The sequence below is a fragment of the Cynocephalus volans genome, chromosome 2, assembly GCF_027409185.1.
Source record: "Cynocephalus volans isolate mCynVol1 chromosome 2, mCynVol1.pri, whole genome shotgun sequence".
Taxonomy (NCBI): domain Eukaryota; kingdom Metazoa; phylum Chordata; class Mammalia; order Dermoptera; family Cynocephalidae; genus Cynocephalus; species Cynocephalus volans.
The window spans coordinates 185,557,152-185,581,346 of record NC_084461.1 but is presented as its reverse complement, the minus strand read 5'-3'; the positions used below and the strand labels follow the sequence as shown (position 1 = coordinate 185,581,346).

General features: G+C 42.7%; 1 protein-coding gene and 1 long non-coding RNA gene across 13 annotated transcripts in view; one reads left to right on the top strand and one right to left on the bottom strand.

Annotated features, from left to right (window-relative positions):
- Nucleotides 1-1,074, bottom strand: part of CCDC92 (coiled-coil domain containing 92) — a 32,095-nt gene extending 31,021 nt beyond the window's left edge. For 3 of the 10 annotated variants that reach the window (XR_010022609.1, XM_063085795.1, XM_063085803.1), the window contains exons 1-2: nucleotides 883-1,074; nucleotides 292-447 (exon numbers count right to left, since the gene is read on the bottom strand). The gene's annotated coding sequence lies outside the window, so the exon portion shown is untranslated. Of the gene's footprint in view, nucleotides 1-291; nucleotides 469-865 lie in introns of all 10 variants that reach the window. The other 7 variants (XM_063085798.1, XM_063085799.1, XM_063085804.1 and 4 more) reach the window with 3 other exon arrangements.
- A 6-nt stretch (nucleotides 1,075-1,080) lies between these two features.
- The window catches only part of LOC134369370 (uncharacterized), a 39,865-nt gene continuing 16,750 nt past the window's right edge, over nucleotides 1,081-24,195 (top strand). The window contains exons 1-3 of one of the 3 annotated variants that reach the window (XR_010022611.1): nucleotides 1,081-1,188; nucleotides 2,291-2,421; nucleotides 15,223-15,318. This is a non-coding gene — a long non-coding RNA (uncharacterized LOC134369370). Of the gene's footprint in view, nucleotides 1,189-1,600; nucleotides 1,715-2,290; nucleotides 2,422-15,222; nucleotides 15,319-24,195 lie in introns of those variants that run through there. The other 2 variants (XR_010022612.1, XR_010022610.1) reach the window with 2 other exon arrangements.

The window sequence follows — 24,195 nt, the reverse complement described above, 5'->3', positions numbered from 1 at the left end:
GCACGTTTATATTTTCTCTTAGGCCGCCTCAATTTCATTAGTGGAATAGATCGTGCTGCTAAATATCATTAAAGCTTGAAATCAAACAACAGAGGTCAGCATGAAAACCTAAGTTAGAGAAACTACAGTCAGTAACTCACTGTAGCAGACGGCAGCTCAGTAGCCAAGCCTGGAGCTCTGCTGCATACCTGCATTATGCTCCGTTTCATGGATCACAAGCAAATCGTTATTTAGGATAAACTAAAGCCCACATCAAAGCTTGAGAAAAGGGCTGTAAGGTAGAGTACTTACGTAAAGGGATACTAGGAACCGCAACTTATCCGGGAAGGTCTCTAACGTCCACAGGGTGGTAAGACGCATTTAAAAAAGCGGTGTGGATGCAGACGGCCTCCTCCCCACAGCATCCCAGACAAAGCCGGGCCAGGCCCCAAGGCGCTCCTGGTGCACCTGCAATGCGGATCCCTCGCCCTACGATCCCACCCCGGTGCTGGCAGGAGCGGCTCCTGGGCCGGCCTCTCCTCCCCCATGGCGCTGGCGGGGGTGCGCGCTGCGGACGGCCCGCACCCTGGACTGGAGCCGCGGCAAGGGCACCCCCTCCCCTTAGCGGGCTGGCAGCCCCCGCAGGCAGCGGGCGCGGTGGTCGCTGCGCCTCGCTTTGGCCCTCCTTCCCCAGAGTTGTCTCCGCAAAGGGACACCCTGCCCAACCCCAGAGCTACCGTTTCTCCCGAGCCCCGGAGTGCGGCGGGAGGACCCCGTCCTCCTGCAGGGAGAGCTTTTAAAATCATTCACAAGAACGCCCGTCCCCGCCGGGCGCCTCCGCCCCCCGCCGGCGCCGCCAGGTGAGCGGGGACTGGACGCGGCTCACCTCGGGCCCCGCCTCACCTGCGGGCGCGGCCGTCGCGGTCCTTCAGGCGGCTTCCCCCCTCGGCTCGGTCCTCCGGGCGGGCGGCAGCGGGGGCCCGCGGCCCATGGGCGGGGCGGGGAGGCAGCGGGCGGGACGGACTCGGCTCCGGCCCTGCCCCGGCCGGGCCGCCGAGGGAGGTCAGTCGGCGCCGCCCGCCCAGCGCATCCCGCCGGCTCCCACCCGAGCGCTCGCCGCGGTGCACCCTGGGAGCGGGGCAGGCGGCGAAGCCTGGCCGCGCTGACCCGTCGGGCTGACTGGCGGCCGAGGCGCCGGCGCGGCGGCGGGTCTGTGTCTGCTGGGTGGGGCGGGAGGGGGGCCGATCGATACTCAGTTGGCCGGTGGGAGGGGGTGACGCCCCCTCCCCCCTAGCTGTGGCAGGGCGGGGACAAGGACCTAGGGGAAGGGAGGGTCTGGCCGATGAGACGCAGGCGCACAGCCCAGGTGCGGCCGCACTGCGGTTGCCCTGGGTAACGCAGGCCGCGACGGGGGGGCGAGGGAGGAGCGAGGCAGGCGAGCGAGAGCGCGCGCGTTGAGCGGTGGGGTGGGGGTAGCCGGGCCCGTTGTGGGATGGGGGGCGGGGGCGGAGACGGGCGGAGGGGGTGCGGGCCGGGCGGCGCGCATGCGTGCGTCCCCCGCTCCCCCGGGGCTCGTCGGCCTCGTGCGTGCGCACGCGCGCTGTCCCCCGGAGGCGTCTGGGTGTGCGGAGCGCGCGCGCGCGGCTCGGAGGCGCACCTGTGAGGTGTCCCTGGAGGAGAGGGCGGGTGGGTGCGCGGAGCCCGCGGCCTGGGGCGCTTACACCCCTCACTTGGAGTGAGTTCCCAGCGGCTGAGCCGTAGTCTCTTTATTTCTTTTCCGGATGGAGGCGGGGGCTGGGGGAAGGGGCGCGGGCTGGGGGTTGGAAGGAGGTTGAGTGGATTAAAGAAAAGAAAAACAACCCATCACTTAAGATGGGCCTCGCGCCGGTGCCGGCCCTTGGGGATCGGCAGGGAAGGTCAGAGCGGCTCTCTGCAGCCGGACGGCCCCCGGGCAGGCCCCGGGGAGGGCAGCGGCCCCTCGGGCCTCGGGAAGGCGGCCGTGGGCCCGTAGTGCTGGGAGCAGGGTTTGGGGGGTCACAGATGGCGGCCGGGCGCGAGGCGGAGGATGGGCAGCGAGCAGGGGCGAGGCCGGGCAGGGGCCCCGCGAGAGCCGGACTCCCGAGCCGGGCTCCATTGTTGTTGGAGCCGAGGGAAGGGGGAGCACAACAGCTTTAGAAGCCCGTGGAGCCGCTCCTTGGAGCCTTTCCAGGCGGGTCCCCGGAGAGGCGGTAATGGCCGCGCCGTGGGATCGGGGAGCCAGGCTGTGCTCCGGGAAGCCTGGCTGCATGGTGTGATGTTGTGTTTGTTATAGCGCCTTCAGCCCCGGCAGAGGCAGCCAGCATCCTACTCAGGTGATGAAGAACCCTTTGCGCACCCAGCGCAGGAGGCTGCTGCCGCTGGACGCCTCCATTGTTTGACCACAAGGGCCGGATTCTCACCCAGGTAAACTGGCCGGCAGCGCAGTCGAGTTCTCTCTCGGGTCTCACATCCAAGGGAATTCTCTCCTTTTCCAGGACTTGACTTCGTTTTTCTTCCTGTTCTCTGTTTCCAGTTAATGTATCCCCCTCCCAGACGTTTTCCCATCCGGATTTCTGACAAATCACCTCTCATGTCCCTCAAAACTCAGCTCCTTTGTGAAACCTTTCTTGCCGAAGTCTAACTACTAAATCTCTCTAGAAGGAGGCTGCTCGGTACTGTTCTAGTTGATAGCTTGTTTATTGGTTGTCTATCGCAACAAAAGAGACTAGATATTGAAAAAATATTTCTAAGCTATTGCCTTCTTTAAGGAAGGTTTTGTAATATTTAGACAATATTGTTTCAGTAAGATTGAACTGCTTTTATGTATTGTGTCTTCTTACAGGAGGTCTCTACTTCCTTTATAAATGCATAGCTTTTTAGAGAAGAAAAATGGCCTTGTTCAACTCACAGGTTCATTTAAAATTTAAAAATTAATTTTAAATTAGAGTAGAACATTTTCTTTGTAAAAATGAATACATCACAGAGATGGTAAAAGTCATTGACCATCAACCTGTCTGCAGAGGTAATGACTATTTTGTGTATTTTTCCTAGATCTTTAAAAATACTTTTATCTATGTACTTAGATCATCTTTGACTGTTTTAACAAGTACTAGTGTACTCTGTCTTTCGATTTCAGCATATAATGCTATAACTCATTTTTTAGGAACTGCTGCATCATGTTCTACGGTTTGTGTATACCATAGTTTGTTTACCCATTTCCCAGATTGATGGCAATTTTGGTGGTGGTGGTCTCTGGTGAGATGAAATTCTAGTGAAGGGAGCACAAATCCACGCTAATTACAGAGATTGTGTTTATGGTGTTTATGGTGTGAGTTCTCTTTGGTTAAGAAATTTACTTGTGAGCCTCCACCTCTACCCCATTGCAGTTATGACTTTACCACTTACAAGTCGCATGACCTTGGGGAGGACACATAATCACTCCAAGTCTCTGTTTTCTTTTTCTGTAAATGATGATAACACCTTCTCTGTCTGCTCCACAGAGTTCAGTGATCTATACATGTGAAAGTGCATTGTAGAATGTAAAGTGGTATATAAAGATTGGTTTGTGATCCAAAAATTATTTTTTTGCAATATAATTTATATTTCCTTTTTTGACCAGATGTGTGCATCATAGTATACTAGAGATAATCAACTTTGGGTGCTTTTTAATTTGTGATTTTGTTATAATTAATTTTTATCAAGTACCAGCAATACATTGGACTTCTTAAAGAATATTTTGCAAAGTACATTTTCCTTGTACTTTTATAGGCCTTAAAAAGGGCTATCAGTTGACTGTGAATAAACATATCAGCCAATTGAATACTGGATAAAACAAAACTCTCATTGTGATATTTAAACACAACTTATTTCCTAATGATGTAAATTGCACATATATTTTTCTGTGGCAGCAGTAGATTCAGATTAGCTTTTATGTCCTTCGGGATTCTTAAGGGATTTGTAGGCAGTAGCAGAAAGAGTTTTAGCAATTTAAACATTGAATGATGTGATGGGCAACATTTTAAAATGTAAGAGGTACAGTTAGGGGTTTGTAGGTATTTTTCTGTCATTCACATACGTATGAGTGTCTGTAGTTTGGCCAACAAAATCAACTTCTCCCTGTTCTCATGGAGTTTATAATTTGTGAAGGTAAGGGGATCAGAAATTAAACAGAATCATACAAATACATGGATAATCGGAAACTGTGGTATCTGTTATGCAAGTTAAGTAGCACCTGCTATGAGAGTATAAAAAAGCGTATCAAATTTTAGATTGGGGAGGGGGGCCCTCAAGGACTTTTTTGCAAAAATTAGACTGAAGCTGAGATTTGAAGGGTGAGTAGGCGTTAATGTCAAGTGAAGTGGGGGATAATTTTCCAGGCAGAGGAACAGCATGTGGGAAGGCCCTGAGGGGGGATATAGCTTTGCTGGGGTTCGAGAACTGAAAGAATGACTGTGGATAGATTGTAGCGGGTGAGGGGGAAGTGTGGCTAGTCAGGGGGCCAGATCATGTAGGATCTTGTAAAGAAGGTCAAGGATGTTGTATTTTATCCTGAGTGAAATGGGAAACCATTATAAGGGTTGGGTTGTAAGCAGGGAGTGACATCATCAAATATGCAATTTTAAACAGCTGTTCTGGTTGCTACATGCTGAATGTGGGGATGGTAGTGGAGGTGGAAAGTGGAAGTGGGGAAGACCAGGTATGGCATTTCAGAGCGCTATCTAGAAGAGACACGGTGTTTACCTTGGAGTTCACATTGAATTCACACTACCAACTACACTAAGTTCAAAATAGATGTTTAATTTATAAAACAAACCTCAGGGGCCGGCCCGTGGCTCACTCGGGAGAGTGCGGTGCTGATAAAAAACAAACCTCATTTCTTATTTTAAAAAAGTAGGAATAAATAAAAGTAATAATAAAAAGGTACTTTTTTAATTCAGAAAGTACACATAAATGGTAAATTAATCTATGCTATAGTATACTTAAAAGGAAAGTATCAGGGAGTCAAAATAAAATATGGTTTTTATGTTTTGACAATGCAGTAATACAACAAATAAGAGTAAGGTGAGGATGTAAAATAAAAATAAAGGAAATATCTGTAGATGCTATTGACTAGAAAAACAAGAATAACAGGAAAATGGTTAGACAAATTGATGAAGTGACTGGGTATACAATGCATATATAAAATTGATAGCCTTCTGAATACCAAAAATAAACTAGCATAAAAAATTGGGAAAAATCAAAGAAAAAACTGGCTCTGATCACATTGCAAAAAAGCCCATATAACATTTAGACACAAGCTTGCTGAGGTAAATGCAATGTATGTGGAGGAGACCATAAAATATCCTGAAAGATCTGAAAGAGCATCCCAAATGGAAAGACAGGTCATATTGGATGTGATGTTTAGGTGTTATGGAGAGATCCATTTTTTGAATATAATATTTAGATATAGTATAGAGCTGCACTCGTGTCATACTGGCTTTAGAGTATCTGTACTGGAACCTGTTCAGCACCCCAGAGATAAACTATTTTGAATGGAAATGTAATAAATAGTAAATCATCATGAATGCTTTTTGAGTCATAAGGAAAATGGAAGTAAATATTGAACATCTGGAAAGAGGAGTTTTGCATACTGTGGTGGACAGAACACAAGCTTTGCAATCATGTGTATCTAAACTGGAATGTTTTCAGTGAGGAAAATAATCTCCACCATGCAGGTGGTATGAGGGTAAGAGATAAGGCACTGGTACCTAGGGCACACAAATTTATTATTACTTGCTCCTATTGGCAACAATAGAGAAAAAAAATCAGTGTAGTAACTACATAAAAATTTAAAACTTCTTCAAGAAGAAAAGAGAAACAAAACCCTACAATTGAAAGCCAAACCACAAAGTAGAAAAATATTTGTGTCAGGTGATAAGCAGAGAGTTAATATTTTCAATATGTAAAGAGCTTATACAAATCAATGAAGAAAATAATGAAAATCCACACACAGGTGGTTACAGGATGTGAGTAGACAGTTCACTAGATAGAAATATAAGTTGTTAAACATTTGAAAAGATGTGTAGTTGTTCACTAATAACGAAATAATAATTACTCCTACAGAAAAGATTCTATTCTCAATAGCAGCAAAACTAGAAAACATTTAAGAATAAAATGTAAATTTACCAAACCTTTACAAAGAAGAGTAAAAACTTTTATCTAAATGATTTAAAAGCTAATCTATGGGCAGACATTGTGTGTTTCTGGTGGGGAAGGCATCATTGTAAATATTGCAGTACTCTCCAAATTAAGCTATAATATTCAATGTAATTACAGTTGAAATCCCAGTGGAAATTATTTTTAGACACTTGATAAAGTGCTTCTAAAATTCTTTTCCAGGAGTAAACGTGTTAGAACGGTCAAAACATTTTTCTAATGGAAAAATAGTGATGAGGGATTTGCTATACCAGATATCAAAGCATACTGTAATGCTGTAGTAATATAAATGGTGAGCACGAGAAGAGACAAATTGATCCATGGAGCAAAGTAGAATCCAGTAACAGACCTATTTATGTATAGTTATTTAGTATATGATAAAGTTGGTATTTCACAACAGTTGGGAAATTATTGTTCAATATATTGTATGGGGATAAATGGCTCTTTGGAAAGAAAGAAAGATCCTGTTTTACCATATTCAGGATAACTTTGAGATGGATTAAAGAAATACTTCAAAAACAAACACCTGTAAAAGCCTTAGAAAGAAATATAAGAGAATTCGGTATGTAGGGAGGATATATTTTAAAAAATATGTTTTTTGGTTAGATCATTTAGGTGAGACCAAGACTTAAAATCATACAGAAAAAGATTGATAAATTTGACCATAATCAAAGTTGATACTTCTGTGTGACAGAAGATGTTACAGAGCGACAGACTGGGAAAAATGTTTCTGTAACAGGTATAAAGAATAAATAGAATTGACACAATTAAAAAAAGGAATTCAGTAATTCTGAGAAATGAAAGTGTCAGAACAATGAAGAATTCAACCTCAGTTGTGATTAGGGAAATGGAGATTTAAACTAGATTTGAGGGCAGGGCATGGTGCAAAAATGAAGAGCTATCAAAGGATGTAAAGAAAAAGGCACCTAATACATTGTTGGGAACATAAAAATTGGTTGAGCCTTTTTAAATGGGCATTTGGCAGAACCAATCAAAATAAAAAAATCATGCTTTAAGAAATCCATGATGTTCTCATTTGAGGACACAAGTTAATATGAATGAAGTCTGTTGCGGCATCATTTTTATGAGGAAAAAGTAAAGATAAATTTTACAGTAAATTTTGGCATCTCTATACTATGGAATGTTATGTAGTTTTTAAAAAGAGAGGTAGATTTTGTATGTATTGACATAGCCTGGATGAATGTCTAGAGTATAGTACTGAGCCAAAAAACAGGTTTAATCCTGTCTTTTGTAAGATACAAAACAGAATAATCATTTTGTGTGTGTGTTGAATAAAAATAGAAAAAGGTCTAGAAGAATACATGGAAAACATTTAATTGTTATTACTTCTGGGGGAAGCATAGAGAAGACTCAGTTTTTATTTCACATGCCTTTGCATTATTTCAGTTTTTTTACAATACGCATTTACTTTTGTAATGAAGACGTTACAATATCTCACCAATTCAATAAAGACCTAAATTTAGACCAAAAATTATAGTACCTAGTTCTTAAAAGGATGTGGTAAAAATGGCATAGTCTTATGTTAGATTGGCCATATGTATCAAGAACCTTAAAAATATTCATACTTCTTGATGTAGCAACCATCTAGAAACCATCAAAGGAATGTTTTAAATACTGAAAGAATCTTTATGTACAAAAGATAGATATCATAGAATTATCTTTAAGAGTACAGTTTATAGAATGGCTATGATATATCCACTGCATGACATACTGCCATTAAAAGTGTTTATGAGGACATAACAATTCCTTGAACTTGTTAAGACAAGTGAACAGATATGATGGGGGGAGGGGAGGGGGGAAGAGGAATGGGTAAAGGGTCAGGAAAATCAACTACAATGTATATTGAGAAGTTAAAATAAAAAAAATTTATGAGGAAAATGTTAAAATGCTCATAACAGTGTTAAGTGGAAGAAAATCAGAATACTCAGTTGCATGCATGATATGATGAAAACTCTTAGTTAAACAAAAATCTGAGCAACCTTCCAGTAAAACCTATGAGTAGAAAAATGTCTAGAAGAAATTAGATGAAAATCACAATTGTAGACTTTGGGTGATAGGATGTTGGGTGATTTAAATAATCTTTCTTTATATTTACCAAGATTAGATGTATTACATTTATAATAGAAAATTTAATTTTACAAAGTATATTATATCTGGGACATATGTTAGGTGCATGGTGAACAGATGTGTGTACTTTTTAAAAAAGTCATATGATTAAATTTGGAAATTATACTGGAAATGGGTGGGACCTATTGAAAAATTTTAAGCAGGGTAAGAATGATCCATTTTACATTTTAGGAAGATTACATTAGAGTGGATAGTGGATTCGAGGAAAGCAAAACATGAGGCTATTGTAGTATTCCAGGGGAAGTCTGTGGTGGCCTGAGTTAAAGTTGAGACTGTGTAGATGCTGTGAGTGGAGAGATCTGAGAGGTATTTAGGAGATGGACTTTGTGGTAGGGAGGCGGGTGGGTGATATTCAAGTTTCTGGGTTGGGCAATTGAGGGGTAGCGTAGTTGGGAATATAGGCTTTGGTGAGAAGATGACAGATCAGTTTCAGACATGCAAAGTTTGAAGGGCTTATAGGACATATAGTTTCTTCCTGAGGAGGATTTGGAAAGAATTATTTTATAGTACATATATATGCTTTGCTATGTGAATGAACAGGTTCTGTGCATAGCTCTGTTCTTAAATCAATCTTTCTACATGGTATCTGTCCAGCTTAGACTGGACTCTCAGTGTCTTTTACATGGAATTATTTGAGACTTACTTTGACTTTGGGTGATATTGTGATTGTCTTCGGGGTCCATTGCGCTAGATTCAGCCTGTATGATCTGGTGGTGGTGTTTCCTCTGGGCATTCGTGGATCTATTGTCAGTCATCATGTTGTCAGAGTATTCCTGACTAATTGGAGTGATTTCTGTTGATGTTGATGAACTGGTCCTTTTCACATAAAGGCAGGCCAGGAAATTGGCAGAGTGGTGCCCTGGCTCTACATCCACCTGGCCTTTAGAAGTGTGGGTAGAGATTTGGGAATCGTTCATTGTCCTTGCCACATGGCTGAGAGTGGGCAAAAACATGCAGAGCAGAATCAGAAGACATGCAAGGCAGAGTGGAGCATGGGTACCTCAGAGCACAAGGTGGGTAAAAGGTAGGGGAGAATGTGCCTGCAAAGGTAACGGAAGATAGAGCACAAGGAGAATGTCTTAACCAGGGAACGTTTTTTGAAAGAAATAAAACCCATTGGAAACGGCTTAAGTGCAGGGGCTTTCTGAGGAGTGCACCATGGAATCCAAGGTTACTTCTTGGCTGGAAGTTGGCAGCAGTCAGTGTGGCTGTACTCTCTGCCTTGGTCTCCTCTCACTGCCAGTCTGTTCTGTGCTCGTGCTCCCCTCTCTAGACAGTGTCTCTCTGCTGTATGTAGCATAAATGACCCCAGAGTGGCCATTCCAGAAGGCCATCCAGAGTGAATAACCCCTGCTGGCTCACTTCACAGACAGCCTCTCCACTTCCCAATTCTGAATTCTCAGGGAGGGGAATCTGATTGGCTCAGCTTAGCTCCCATGCTCACCACTGTTGGGTTCACTGTTGTCGGGCCTGTGGAGCAGATTAGCTTAGTGTGCAGGAGCCTCGTGGGCTGGCCAGAGGGAATGCTTATGAGGATTCTCAGGAGAGAGGTATCCTGACAGGAGGAAGTTTCAAGAATGGACAGGAGCAGTAGTATTAAATGGCCCTGACATGTGATGAAGGGATCAAGAGTGAAACTAGATTTGACAAATTGAAGTCGTTGAACCCAGGTTTAAAGTTGTGCCACAGCTAGCCCACATCGGAGATTCTCAGGGTAGATAACCAGTGGCCTCAGTAGATAGGCATTTGTAAGAAACTGGAAGGAAAGATTTTAAAAAATGAAATTTATTTTGGAGATGTACCAGGAGCATTCAAAGTTTAATTTTAATGAAGCATAATTTGAATTGCTTTCTAACTCTACAGTGTTATACTAACTCTGGAATATGCAGTGTGTCTTCTGTCACCTGATATAAGAAATTCAATAAAGCTATTCTAGAGCTCATTTATTTTTCATACCCCTGCAAGTTCATAAAATAATCATAGCTTATTTCCAGATCTTATTTTGCAGTATGTTTCATGGTATTGTGACAGAGCTTGTGAGGAAGCGCTTGTAGCCAGAGCAGACCTCTATCCCAAAGATTATGAGTTCTGCGCTCTTAGGTTAACAATAAAACAATTCATAAAAATAATTGGAGCTCCTTTTCTTCTGCAGAGTAAATGCCATTATGTCCCTTTGGTTTTCAAAATCATTTTTAGATGTATAGCTCAAATATGTATAGGATTGAGCCCGATAGGGTTTAAGAATATTTCACTGATTAAAAGTACTTGGCATCAGCTAGAAACACGTCAGGTTTCTCAGTTAGCCAATATTCATTTAACTTATTACTGCATCTTTATGTTGTGGTAGGATTAAGACCTTGTGATAAGCTTCCAGATTCACACTTAGAATCAGGGAATCTGCACAAAACACGTACAAATTTTCATGATGCTTGGCAACTAGTTAGAGGTAGTAATCTACTGTAAAAGTCATTTCAAGTTTTAATACCTTAGTGTAAATATCCTTGAAATTTTCTGAGCAGGTGTTTGAGTGCCCTCTGGAGGCATCATGAGCAGTTGAAACACAGACTCCTAGCAAGGGTTTTCTTTAACAGCCAGAGTTGAGAGCCAGTGGATAAGATGGTTGAAACTGGTTGGATGTAAGTTGTGGGCACAGGAGAGCTAAGATGGAACCCATGGGAATGTCTAAGTATTTATAGAGGAACAGGAGCTTGCCAGGCAGACTGAAGATCTGGGGTTTATGCAGTGAGTGTGTGTTCACAGAGGCCATGGAGTCACAGAAGGAGCCAACGAGTGGCCAGTAGCATCCAGTGACACAGAGAATGAAAAGTGCACTTGGATTGGTCAGGAGGAACCTGATGTTGAGAGGCACGTCAGTGGTATGGTGGTGGGCAGAGGAATGAGTGGGAAGTGAAGCAGTAGAAATTAGGGAAATCAAGTCTTTAAGGAGCCTGGAGGGGAAAATGGATGGGGCAGCAGTATATGGCAGCTAGAGGAAGGCATAGGATTAAAAGTTGTTTCTCCTTAAGGTAGGAGAGACTTTGGCATTGTGTTTAAATACTGAAGGGAAAAAACCAGTGCAGAGAGAAAACGAAGTTGAAAGATATGGGGGGTGGGGGAGGAGGAGAGAGTTCCTCGCCTGGGAAATGTGTTGAGGGAAGAAGTTCCTTTTATACGGATTTCAAGTATGATAAAGGAGTGATTTTCAGTTCATTGTGGGATGATAGGGAAATATTCCTGTAGGTTGTTGGAGATATAGGTAAGAAGACAGACTGGTGATAAGAGAATGTGGCATTATCATCATGGAAATGGTCATCATTCAAGCTGTGCAGGTAGTTGTGCTGAAAATGGAGTCAGGACATACCTTTAGAGGCTACCTGTTTTTGAGAAGTAGGTGTAAAAGATAAGATAAATGCACTCAGCAAAGCCAGAGGAAAAGTGAGTATGTGCAGGGAATTGGGGCCAGAGAGACCTGTCTAAACTAGGTGTCAAAGAGTGAGATGTGAGGAACGGCTCGAGGTTGGACAAGCGATCACAGCTTTGAGAGCAGTTTTGCAGAAGTGGTGGAGTGGGGGAAAGGAGGGTAGAAAAGGGCAAGCAGGAGTTATAAACAGAAGGTGCAGAGGTGGAGAAGTTCAGCAGTGAGTGTGAGAAGAGTGAGTTGATCTTAGCCAGACAGGTCAGGAGACAGCTCCACAGAAAAGTTGGAGGGCTTGTCTGTGCATACAGAAGTCGAGCCATATCAATAGTGACCATAGAAAGGATTATAGTTGCTTTTTTGTTTTTAACACCATCATCTCAGGGTGTAGGATCTAAGTTTAGTTTAACTTTTGCCACCTCCTGTTTTTCTTAGGTTGAGAAACTGATCAAATGGAAGAGAATGTTTAGGTCTGTTCATGACGTTTGAGGGAGTTCTTGCAGAAGGAAAGAGTAAATGTGACCAGTTTTGATTTATTATTCCGATAAATGTCAGAAGTTAAATCCTTTAAATGTGCAGGACCATTTGCTCTCATGAATGCCATTTTTGTTTTCATTTTTGGTAAAACTAGTAGGATGACTAATAGAATTTCTTTGTCTTCACTTATTCAAAATATTACATTAAGAAAAAACAATAGAAATTAGGAAATATCAGAAGTGCTAAAATCATAACATGTTTCAATTTTGGCAGTGGGAGTTAACTTCTAATTTCAGATTGCTTAGTTTTGAATGGTAAGGCATGCTATTTAAAGTGCACATTTATGCAAGGGATGGGGTGGACATGTTCCAGCATAAGCCCAAACATGTCCATTGCTGTGGGACTAATTAGAAAACCTTTGAAGGCCTTAAGCACTTTTAACCTCTGGAGGCCTTTACCATGTCATATAAAACATTAAAAAATCACCCATGTCTCACATAAAATTAGCTTATATGAAACTATATGAGCTAAGCTTCATTTGACTAGTTGTAGACATTCAACATTTATGGACTTTGATTTTGCAATTTTCTTTTCATATTTTCCATCTAGTAAATTTTTTTTTAGGTCTCAAACATTTTCATAGGCCCGTGAGATGCTCATAAGCCCTCAGGACTGCGCCTGTATGCCTAGGGACCAGACATCCCTGTTCTGCTGGGAAGCAGACATTGAGTATGCCTAGGCATGTCTGGTGGGGGTGGACTTGCCGGGAATCTGTTGGTGGCATCGAGGAGCCTCCTGGGAAAACTTCATCTTAAGGGGGAGTTGAAGTCACTGTTTTAGTTAGGGATTTTTTGTTGCAAGGAACAGAGCTTCATTCAGACCATTTTCAGAAGAAGGGGATACGTTGTAAGGATGTGCACGGACTAGAAAACCGTCAGGAACTAAAGCTGTTCAGAGACAAGCCATAGTCTTTCCCATGGACAGTGGGGTCTCTCATGGCATCTCTCTGTTCTTTGTGTCTTTCTCCTCTTGCTGCCATTTAGCTTATTTTTCCCTGCTCTGTGTGTCTCTCCTCTACTTTTTATTTATTTATTTTTTTTCTTTTCTTTTCTTTTTTTTTTTTGTCTTTTTCGTGACCGGCACTCAGCCAGTGAGTGTACTGGCCATTCCTATATAGGATCCGAACCCGCGGCGGGAGCGTCGCCACGCTCCCAGCGCCGCACTCTCCCGAGTGCGCCACGGGCTCAGCCCATCTCCTCTACTTTTTAGCTTCTCCTTGCTCATGACTTTGGTTTGCTGTGATCTCTCATGACCTTTGGCAGTCTCTTTGTACATCGTAACCTTTCAGCTTCATCTCTTACAGTGGATCACCTCATTCTGTCAGTATCATTTAGATTTCTGAGAGAGAGGGAATCTGATTTTGTTGTTGCTTTTATTATTGTTCCAAGTCACATCATAGGTGGCAGTTAATCTCTTTGGTCAGATGTCTGCACTTGGTCTCATCAGCAGTCAGGTGGCCCATGGCAGCCTGGGCCCACCCTCAAAGCAAAGGAAGTTCCCATCAGTAGGATTTGTAGGCTAGTGGGTACCATGACTGGCATGTATAGCTCAATAAGGAAGAAAAAACCTGGCCCAATATCAAAACCATTTGAAATTTCTTTAAATGTATTTCTATCCTTTTTTTTTTTTTTTTTTTGTCGTTTTTTCGTGACCAGCACTCAGCCAGTGAGTGCACCGGTCAGTCCTATATAGGATCCGAACCCGCGGCGGGAGCGTCGCCGCGCTCCCAGCGCGGCACTCTACCAAGTGCGCCACGGGCTCGGCCCTTCTGTCCTTTAAAGTATATCCTACTAACAGCCTTCATTCTCAGTGAACCCTTTGTTCCCACAGAGAAGCTAAGATCCCTAAATATGTTGAAAACATTTTTACTTTTTCATTTTCTTCCTATTTTATTCAGTCTCTTACAGTACAGGACCACTCAAAATAGTGTGTAGGACCCTATTTCTCATGCTAGTGATTTCTGCTGAAAATGATATAGCAACTTCAGATGGCTGTTAGCAAGTTGGATAATTCTAACCTTATGTTTTTCACGAATTCCTTTCTTCCAAAGGTCTGGGGACCTATATAGATGAATGGTAATTCAGCACAGTTCCCAGATTTACAACATTTAGATAAACAAGTAACTCGTGAACGTGGCAGCAGTTTGATACCTGAATCCCTTAATATGCCATCATACCTCCCAAGGAAAAGGGAAGTTCCCCGGACTTAAAAATGGATCTTGAAATCTATACCCAAGCTACTCTGAGCAAATTATACAGTATAGCTGAGGAAGGAGGTAGTAGATGAAATAAATAAAATGATGGTAATGATAACTATTCTTTTTTGAGCCCTTAAAATTTGTCCAGTACTATTTTAAGTACTTCTCATAGATTAACTTAATTAATCCTTAAACAGCCTTTTCAAGTAACCTTATAAAGTCAGGTGCCTGTATTATTGCCATTAACTCCATTCTTAACCTCTTGGGTGAAGGTTACACAGCAGATATGTGGTAGAGCCAGGACCTGAACAACTTTGGTCTGACTCCAGTTTGCTGCTTCAGCACTCCTCTTGACTGGAAAATCAGCGAGAAAACACTATTGACTTTTGACTCCTAGGATTCTAGCCAATCTCAGTCAGTCATCTGATACCTAAGAACTTAAAACTCAATTTTGGATAAAGTTCCTATCAAGAGGCTAAGACTCCTCTATCTTAGAGGGCAGTTATACAGACTGCCTGGACTTTCCATGTGTCTCAGATTTTTTTACCCCTTCTTTGGTTCTCCATGCCTTGAATCCTGTATATTTATATAAATCTCAAATACAAGTGATTATGTCCTGTCTTCTGAGCTGGATCCCCACATTTATAATAGCCAGTTCTCCAAAAAACTTTGTAATTCTAAATTTTCTGTAATATAAACCTTCTACTTTTCTCTCTCCATTTCTCCCATCCAGCAGGATCCAAAGGCCTTGCAGCCCTTCAGCCACTGTGGGCCCTGCCTCTACCTATTCTTCTGGAATGTCTTGGGGGTTTTGATTCCTGTCACTGTGGTAAGTTTCCCCCCATTTCACCATTTGTCCTAGATGGAGAATCCCCCTTGAATATTTTAAACCGAAACCACCTTTGGAGTTTTTTCTCAGACTGTGCCCTTTGGGACTCAGTGAGGAAGGAAGAGAATCCTGCCTCGTATTCTTCCTTGAACTCTTGCCTTCATCTGGCTTTGGCCTTCCCTAGACCTTGGATCACCTTCGTCACCATGAAGATGGCAAAAACATCTTTGTCCCAGCTCTTTTTGTTCTTTGGGAGTTTCATTTTCTTCTTTGCATATAAACTGTTGATAATTAAAATTTCATTTTGTGTCTCCCATTTTCCTTTGCTGTCTTAGAGGCCTTCCATGGTTTGTAGGTGTCATGCCACACTATTTTTCTTTCCCATTGTTCCTGTCTTTTTCCCATTGTTCCTGAATTATCAACACTTTTTTTAAAAGTTGAGATTGTTGCTTTTTAAGTTTCTGGTGTTTTTTCCCAAAGCCTGAACAACAAATAGCCTTTTCCTTAAATATGAGTTCCTGAAAGTCTTCTTACCTGGGCATTAAGGTTTTACATCAGTCTCTGCAAACTTGATTCTGTCATGTTCCTGGCACAAGTATTTTTTTTCCTTCCTTTTCTTTTGAGCCTTTGGATTTGTGATCCTTTTTTGATGATTTTCCCCTCTTTTTGGTTCAACTCAAGAAGACAACATATATCTTATATAGGACATGTATTTGCTCATCTTTATTTGGTCATTGCTGAAATCCAGAATGCTCTAGTTGAACATGCAGTCTGAATTTCTGTGATACACATGCATCGTAAAATTGTACATCACCGTATTTCTGTATATAGCTGGGAAACAAGAGAATGAAGAACCTTTGTCTTGATGGCTGTTGGCCTCTGGGGGGGCATGTGGCTTCTCATTTCTCCCACTGCCAAAGGCCTATTTCTCAGGCTCTGTGCTTCTCTCCACCCTGACTTCATTCACTTCCCCACCCAACAAGGAGAATTGGCTCAGTGAGGTAAAGGACATTTCAGTGGCCTCTGTCGTAGTGGGTCTAGTTACTGTACCCATTTGGAAGGTTTAAACCCACGTGGATGTGGGCTGTCTTTTCTCTTTCCTGGCTTTACCTGGCCAGAGTGGTAAGGCTGGGGCTACTCCTGAATGGAAAGGGCCTGAGCAGCTCTCCTTTTTCTCTCTTTTCCTATGTGCTAGATTGGTTTACAGGTGACTGCGCTGTTTGGAAGCTGGCAGCAAGTGTACCTTGGCATAACATCAAATGTTCTCTCTTTGTCTCTTTCTGGCTCCACTCTCTCCTGTGCTGACTTGGGCATCCTCGGCCAGCCTTGACTGGATGGTAAGACCGAAGATTCAGGCCTAGTATTTTATGAATCCCTCTTCATACCAATATGTACTTTGGCCTCAAGCTCAAGGTTGCCACTAGTGTAGGGAAAATGAGTTCTCCATGTGTGCTAGCCTAGCTTATGGAATGCTGCATTGTGAGTTGGATCTACAGGCCCAGCTAATAATAAAGTGTTCATGTGTTTTGCATTTCTAGTTCAGTCCTGTGCACCTAGGGTACCTAGAAGTTAAGGGTGTTTGCTGAGACCACCGGCCAAATTTGATATTAGCCATTAATAGCATACTCTTCCAAAATAACATTTGATCAGCCACCAGTGCCAATTTTACAAGGTCAAAAGCCTGAATACTGAAGTTCTGCTAAATTTTTTGTAACCATTCCCTGGGCCTTTCTGAAAGTGGGGTGGCAATAAATTTCTATCCATACCAATCCTGAATTCTAATTATTAAATCCTACCCAATTTTAGGTTTCTTGTCATCTTTGTGTGATTCTTTGGCTGTAAGTAGTCAGCCAGCCTTGCACTTTGTGCCTCCTGAGTGAGATCTGTCTCCTCTGTACGTGCTTACTTTGGTTTGCCAAACAGTACAAGTTATGAGTTTTTACCCAGGTATAAAAATAGCCAGAATCTGAGGTACCCAGAGTAGTCAAATTCATAGAGAAAAGAAAGTAGAATGGTGGTTACCAGGGCCTGGGGAGAGGGGAAAAAAGGGAGTTGTCTAATAGGGACAAAGTTTTAGTTTTGCAAGACGAAAAAGTTTTGGAGATGCTGTCTGACAACAATACAACACTTTTGAACTGTATGCTTAAAAATAGTTAAGATGGTAAATTTTATGTTATGTGGTTTTTACTACAATAAAAAATGCATAAAAAGCTAGAATCCCAAATCCCCAACCTTTGCCAACTACTGTGTTTACTCCCACTCTCAGTGTCACTGAGAAAAGTCCTGCTAAATACCTGGTTCTCATTTCTGTCTAGTCTCCAGGGCCTTAGTCTTTGTCTTTTTCTTCCTTTAATTAGCTAAGCTGGGCCATGTGTGACTTTCAGGTATTTCTTTTGCCTCTTCCTGAGAGTGGCTTGAGCTTTCCAGTCTCTGTTCTTTTTTCTCCTGGGCCTGAACATGGATTTTGTCCCTTTGGCTCTTACTACTCCAGCAGTGGGAGGAGGAAGCAAGTTTAATAAATGAGAGTCATTCTTGCTGTGCATCAGAGCTGATCTGACCTAAGCCTTCTGTCCTTGCTTTCACATTCCCTCCCCTCCCCGCTCCTGTTTGACGTCAGGATGCATCCCCTAGCCTAGCCCTGTTGAGAAAGACTGGTCCCTTGAGGAAGATGGATCCAATAGACTCAGGCAAAGGGAAGGGACAGGAAAAGGCAGAGTATGTAGGAAAGAGTGGATTTTCTTATATTCTGTTGTACTGATCGTGCATTAACTCTCTCTGGGTATCCTAATTGCGTTCTGAAAAGGTCATTTTTTCAGTCACCCCATCAGCGTTCCTTCTTAGGATAGAATGAGCACTGAAGCATTTAACCTCCCTTGATTTGAGGGTCGGAGTGAGCGTCTGCATAACTTAACAGTAGGTCTTATCATTTCTCTCTCATCGCTGAGTAGACTGAGGCTGATGAGAACAGATTACCTGTGGTTACATAGCTATTTAGTGTCAGATCAAGAATTTGAACTTAGGTCTTTTGACCACAAGTCCAGTGTTCTACCCACCAAATTATTATGATTCTTCATGCATATGTAGTACATTTACTAGATAGATAAGATAAACTTAGGCCTTGTGTGTGGTGTTCACGTCGGGGTCGTTCCTGAAGCAAATTGTACTGTCCCCTTACTCAGGCATTTTTGTATGTGATGTTGAAGAGCAGGAAGAAAGAGTAGTTGGAGCTCAGACTTTGAGGAAATCTCACTAAATTCAAATTTATTTAAAAAACAGTCCGATGAATTCAGAGTCGACAGGGAAAAAACTGATGGGTACAAATAGGGAGGAGCAGGAGACAGACACGTAGGTATAAAGGCAGTGTTTGACTTTGAACAGAGGAGGAACCCTAATTACAGGGAGATTAGATCATCAGGTCTTTGGAAACTTCTGCCTGTGAAATGACATTCTTGGCAAATGAATGAATGTGTCATACACTAATTAAAATAAAGGAAATAAGGAAACTAATATTTATTTAGCCTCAGTTATGCTGTGGGCACTCTGATAGGTACTTTCACATTTATTATCTTCTTTAATTATCCCAGCAAAGGGTTGTGGATGTAATTATCCAGACGTTTGCAGATCAGTCTGAGATCAGCCACGATCATACAGCAAGTGGCAGAGCTGAGGCCTACACCCAGCTATAGGTCATTTTTGTGGGAGGACTTAGCTGGAGACAAGCTATGGAATGTATGCCTGTGTTACCCTTTATCATTTTAATAACACACACAACTATCCTTCTCAAGACTCAGAAGAAAACTTGGCATCATTCCCTCAATTTTTGTTGCCCTTCTCTGGACCTAATTTCATAGCCTTTGTGGTGATTTCTAGTTAAAGAAAAACCAGACACAGCTTCTTTTGTCTATCTTTACTCCATTAGGAGTCATTAGGCCAAGTCATGCGAAGAACAGTTTTCCCCAGCACAAAATGAAAATGTCTGTCTTCCTTATAACTCATTAAAACCCAGAGCCCAAATCATTAGCCATTGAACTTTGTTATGAGAGAAATCAGGGAACCCAGGACTTGTGGTGTGTAGGACATAAGGAAGTAGGCGCAGCAGTAAGGGGATAGGAGAAGGGAGGGGAGGAACCCAAACCCCTGGATCCCCAAGTAGGGAAAGTGGTCTGAGAGTAGGGACAAGGTTGCCCTCTCCAGATCTGAGTGAGTGGCTGGAAGAACTGTTAGGTGCTTCCCTTCCAATGCTTGGTAGTCATCACAGTCTTTTCTAGCCAACCAGTGGCAGGGATGCACACAGGAAGGCATCAGAAGTGACCAAGACCCCTCTCTTTTCAATAAAAGAGCAAATTTTTAAAAAGTTTGACTTCATTCTAGAAAGGAGAAGAGTTGACCCTTGCTGACATTGTAAGTTTTAATTGGAGAATCCTGCTCAGAGTCAGCATCCTTTGATCAACCTAAAAAGTTGACTTCAGACCCTTGGGGAAGTTGTTCCTATTAGTGAGGCAAATAATTATTAATAGTATGTTTAGGAAATGCTAACTGCTACTTGAATACCAGGAAAGGGAGCATTTGAATACCAGCTAGGGCATGTTACTAAGATGCTGCATGAATGGCAGCCTGTGGGTGAAGACATGTTCTATTTGAGGAGCCCTACTTTGAGATCATTCCAGTTTTCAGAGATGCATAGTACTCCAGTGACAAAGGTGCAGTGCATAGGTACCTGAACTGAATAGGCCTTTAGGTGACTAGAAACCTGAAATGTAGTCTGAGGCTGGGCATTTTGGTGTAGAAGAATTTGACCACAAGAGATTTAGATGCAGGAGTTACAGGTGTGTGCTTGGGCTCCTCTAAGTGAAACTCGCCCCTCTTAGCTTTGACTGCCTCCAACATCCAATAACTGAAGTTAGCCCAGGAAGATACAGAAGCCTGAGTTCACTTCCATGAGTGAGAAGCGCACCTGAGTTCATTTCCATGAGTGAGAAGCGGACCTGAGGGAAGGGGCCTGGCAGTCGGGCCTTCCAAGGTGCTGTTGGTTAGGGGAGCTGAAGGGTGGTGAGTAGAGTAGCTGTGGGCCTTAGTGGCTGCTTTAGGGGGTTCACAAAAGCCACGTGGCCCCTCCTTTAGAGGCTCTGTGAGAGCCCACTGCCAAGGTGAGAGGTCTAGGACCTACAAGGTGGGCTTTGCTGTGACCTGTTATCATTGAGGTGGTCCAGGGCACATGCAGAGGGACTGTAAAGAAGAAAAACAGCCTTGGTATCTTCAAGAGTGAGGTATTAGAAAAATTTGGGGAAATATGAAGGGCCCATTTGGGACATGAACCTGCCTCGGGCAGCCCTAATGGGCATGTTTCAGGCTGTCAGTGTCTTCAATTCCAGGACTGATGGTGGTGATAGGAACAAAATAGAGTGGTTTTGGCATTCCACAGTCCTAATCAATGACTTACAAGTGACTGCTGTTATTAAGTTGTTCTCAGACAAATATCTGAGCAAAGATCAAATGGACTGGGCCTGTGTATGTAGTTTGAGTATTTAAGTCTTTCTATTCCTTGTTTTGTGTATTTTAGACTGGAATTTTCTGAAGGTGTTGTGATCAGGGAGGAGGTAGGTAGTGCCTCTGTTGTATTCCCACAGGGGGAGGCACGCAGGCATGCAGCCTTGATCAGAACAAATGCCTTTTTAGTTCTGTTGTTCTGCAGTGTACAGACATAGTTCCTAAACAGCCTTTCCGTTAATTTTTTTGTGTTCTCAGTCCTGTAGAGAAAAGCTAAACAGAGGTTCCCTTGGAGTTGTACCTCTGCCTAGACCTGCCAAATTAAAATCTATGGCTTTGATTTCTGGGACTTCCTGACCATTTATGAGGAGGAGGAGTCCCTAGCCATGCTGGGAAGAGCATGCTCTCTCTCCATGAGCAGAGTTATCCATTATGTAAAGGAGAACAACGTAAGACAGAGGTGCATGTCCTCCCACCCGGAAATCAACGTCTTGTAAGAACACATTAGTGAATTGCCACTGGACAGAATAATTTCTGAATCCTTTAAAAAGCATCTCTCTGGGTAGAGAGTTATTTCTTGTAGTATTCAGCTCTTAGTCCTCTTGTGTACAAAACTTGACTTTAGAATTACTTTAGAGGACTTTGGGGGACATTTTTCTTACTTCTACAAGAATACTGTCTGATGGAAGTTACTAACTACAAGTGAGTGTTAATCTTTTAGTCTCCATACTTCCAAGCTTCAAAAAAAGTGAGCTTAAGATTGATTCTGTGCACCTTTTTACACTTTAAAAAAACATAATTAAGGGCCCCAAAGAGCTTTTAAGTTTATGTGAGTTACAGGTTTTGGTTTTTACCATAATAGAAATGAAAACTAAAATTTTACAAAAATATTTATTAATTCATTTATTTAAAAATAATGGTAAACCCATTGCATGCTAATATAAATGACATTTTAATAAAAAATAGCTATTTTCTAAAACAAACATTTAGTAGGATGAGTGGCGGTACTTATGTTTTGGCAGGTCTCTTTAAATGTATGGGGCTTAAATAAAAGACATCTGCTTCTGTGTTCAGTCTCTTGCAATATGTTGTTTTGGCTGAAGTAGATGAAGAAACCTGGCCTTGCACAGATAATGTAATTGGAAAAGGGATTTTTGTAGCCTTTTCAGAAAATTGTGGTTTTATCTGTCATATGACACCAAAATTTACAACTGGTTGAAACGTGCAATCTGAAATTATCTGTAAACTTTTCATACTTTGTTATGTTAAAATCCATTAGTCTCTCTTAGACTTTGAATAGATCTTTTACTTGAGATGACCACACGGTGGTCGTTTGGAGCCTTTGCGGAGCTCCTGCCTAGATGGACGTTAATTGACAGGGTTGTTAGAAATTGTGAGAAGCATGCTGAGAGCTAGGATCCAGGTTAACAGGTGCCCTGCTCATTTGTTCAGGAATGGTTTCACCTGGGGCAGGCATACCTTGAGCAGTGAGGAACATCTGTTATGGTGAAGGCAATGATGAAAATATACTGTTTGTGTACTGAGTAATTTGAGGAGATAGGGATTACAGGCCCATTCTACAGACAGGAAGCTGATGCTCTGATAGTTTAGGATGTGATCTGAGGTCACAATGTTAGTGATAAGCATAGGAGTTGAGTGTAGAGCTGTGTTTAACCACTATGATGATGTACTGCCAAGCCCTGTGTTCTGTTGGGGAGAGTATAACTTAAGGAGGCCCCCCCCCGCCCCCCATAGTTTACAAACATCATTTTCATAGTAAGTATGAGACACTGATCAGGCACTTGCCACAGACCACATTTACCCTCTGGGTCAGTGCTTTACAAACTTTATTGTGCCTTAGATTCTAGTGGTTAGAATCACCTGGGGATCTTGCTGAAATGCAGTTTCTGATTCAGTAGGTCTGGGGTGGGGCCTGAGGCTTTGCATTTCTGACAAGCTCCCAGGTGGGGCTGATAATGCTGGTCTGTGGATTGCTTTTTGAAATCAGATTTGCAGACCCAGTTTTTCTTTACCACATGCTCTTAGTACATGATGCAAATGTTAATCCCAGTCACTCAAGCTTTGGAGAGAACTGAGGTGGGTGGAGATTGGTGGTAGCTATTTAAAACCCTTTGTCAGTTAGGGCTGCTTGGTAATCAGCAGCAGAGATGGACTCTGGCTAATTTAAGGTAAAAAAAAAAAAAAAGGAATTATGAAATGGAGGGGAAAGTGGAAGAACCCAGTAGCCCTAGAGGGTCATAGTGGTAGAAACTGCTAAAATGTCTGTCCTGGGTGCTATCACTAGAGTGTATGAATGAACTCTGATCTTTTATGTCATTGTTGAATCTTTCTTCATGATTCAGGGGACTTGGAGAGAAAGACTGTCTGACTGAAGTCTATTTCTTGCCCTTTGTGCTAGGTAGTGAGAGGGAAGATCTGGGGTGTCATACTTTTCACAGTGGGAAGATGAAGCATCCTGAGTTATTGGCCTTTTATTGCTGTGTAGAGAGGGAGAGGTAATGGCTAAACAGGAAAATGAGAGTGCGATTAGGAAAGGGAATGGAAGCTGGGAGGCTGCGCTGTTCACTGCAAGCTCCTAAAGCCATCCTCCAGTTAACAGTGTGCATTCTATTCTCCATGTTTACCAGCAGGCACATTGGAGAAAGGAAAAAAAGATAGTGTTTATTGAGTCTAGGCACTATAATAAATGCTTGTGCATCGTGTTACTTCATTTTCATAGCAACCCTAAGAGGTACAGGTATAGGTATTAGTTCTCTTTTACATTTGAGGAAATTGAGGCTTAGGGTTAACTAACGTGCTTGAAGTCACAGTGTTAGTAAGCAGGACATCTGGAATTCTTATTTGAAAGTGGTTGCTGCAGTATGTGGCATTGGCAGAAACTGCTGCTTGTTGGGGGTAAAAGGTGCTTTTAAATGGGCTGAGCATTGTCAGGAATGGTGGTAGTTGGGGAGAATGTGTATGGACTCAGGGAGTTGGAGGTGCCTAGAGATTCAAGATTTCAGAGATAGAATGCTCTCAAGAATAAGTGTAAATTTTGCCTGTGTCTATTACGAGTTTGGTGGCCTCCTGAAGGACTTTAAACCTCTGTGAGGTCTACCAGATTATGGTTTTTCCTATGATGGGGAAGGACACTTTTTTCATAGAATGAAAATTTAAGGTGTGAAATCAAATGGGGGAGCAGGCAGGAATGGGGAGGAGTGTTCTATCTGGAAAAAAGACAGAATTTAGTTGTGGGAGGCTTTATAATTGGTGGCTAGCTTCTGTTATAACTGAGGAATTCTCTCAGTGCCTGGCCAGTGAGGGAACATAGCTCATTCCTGCATTACCAAGACAAAGCCTGCTGTTTGTGATGGTCGCAAATAGGTTGGG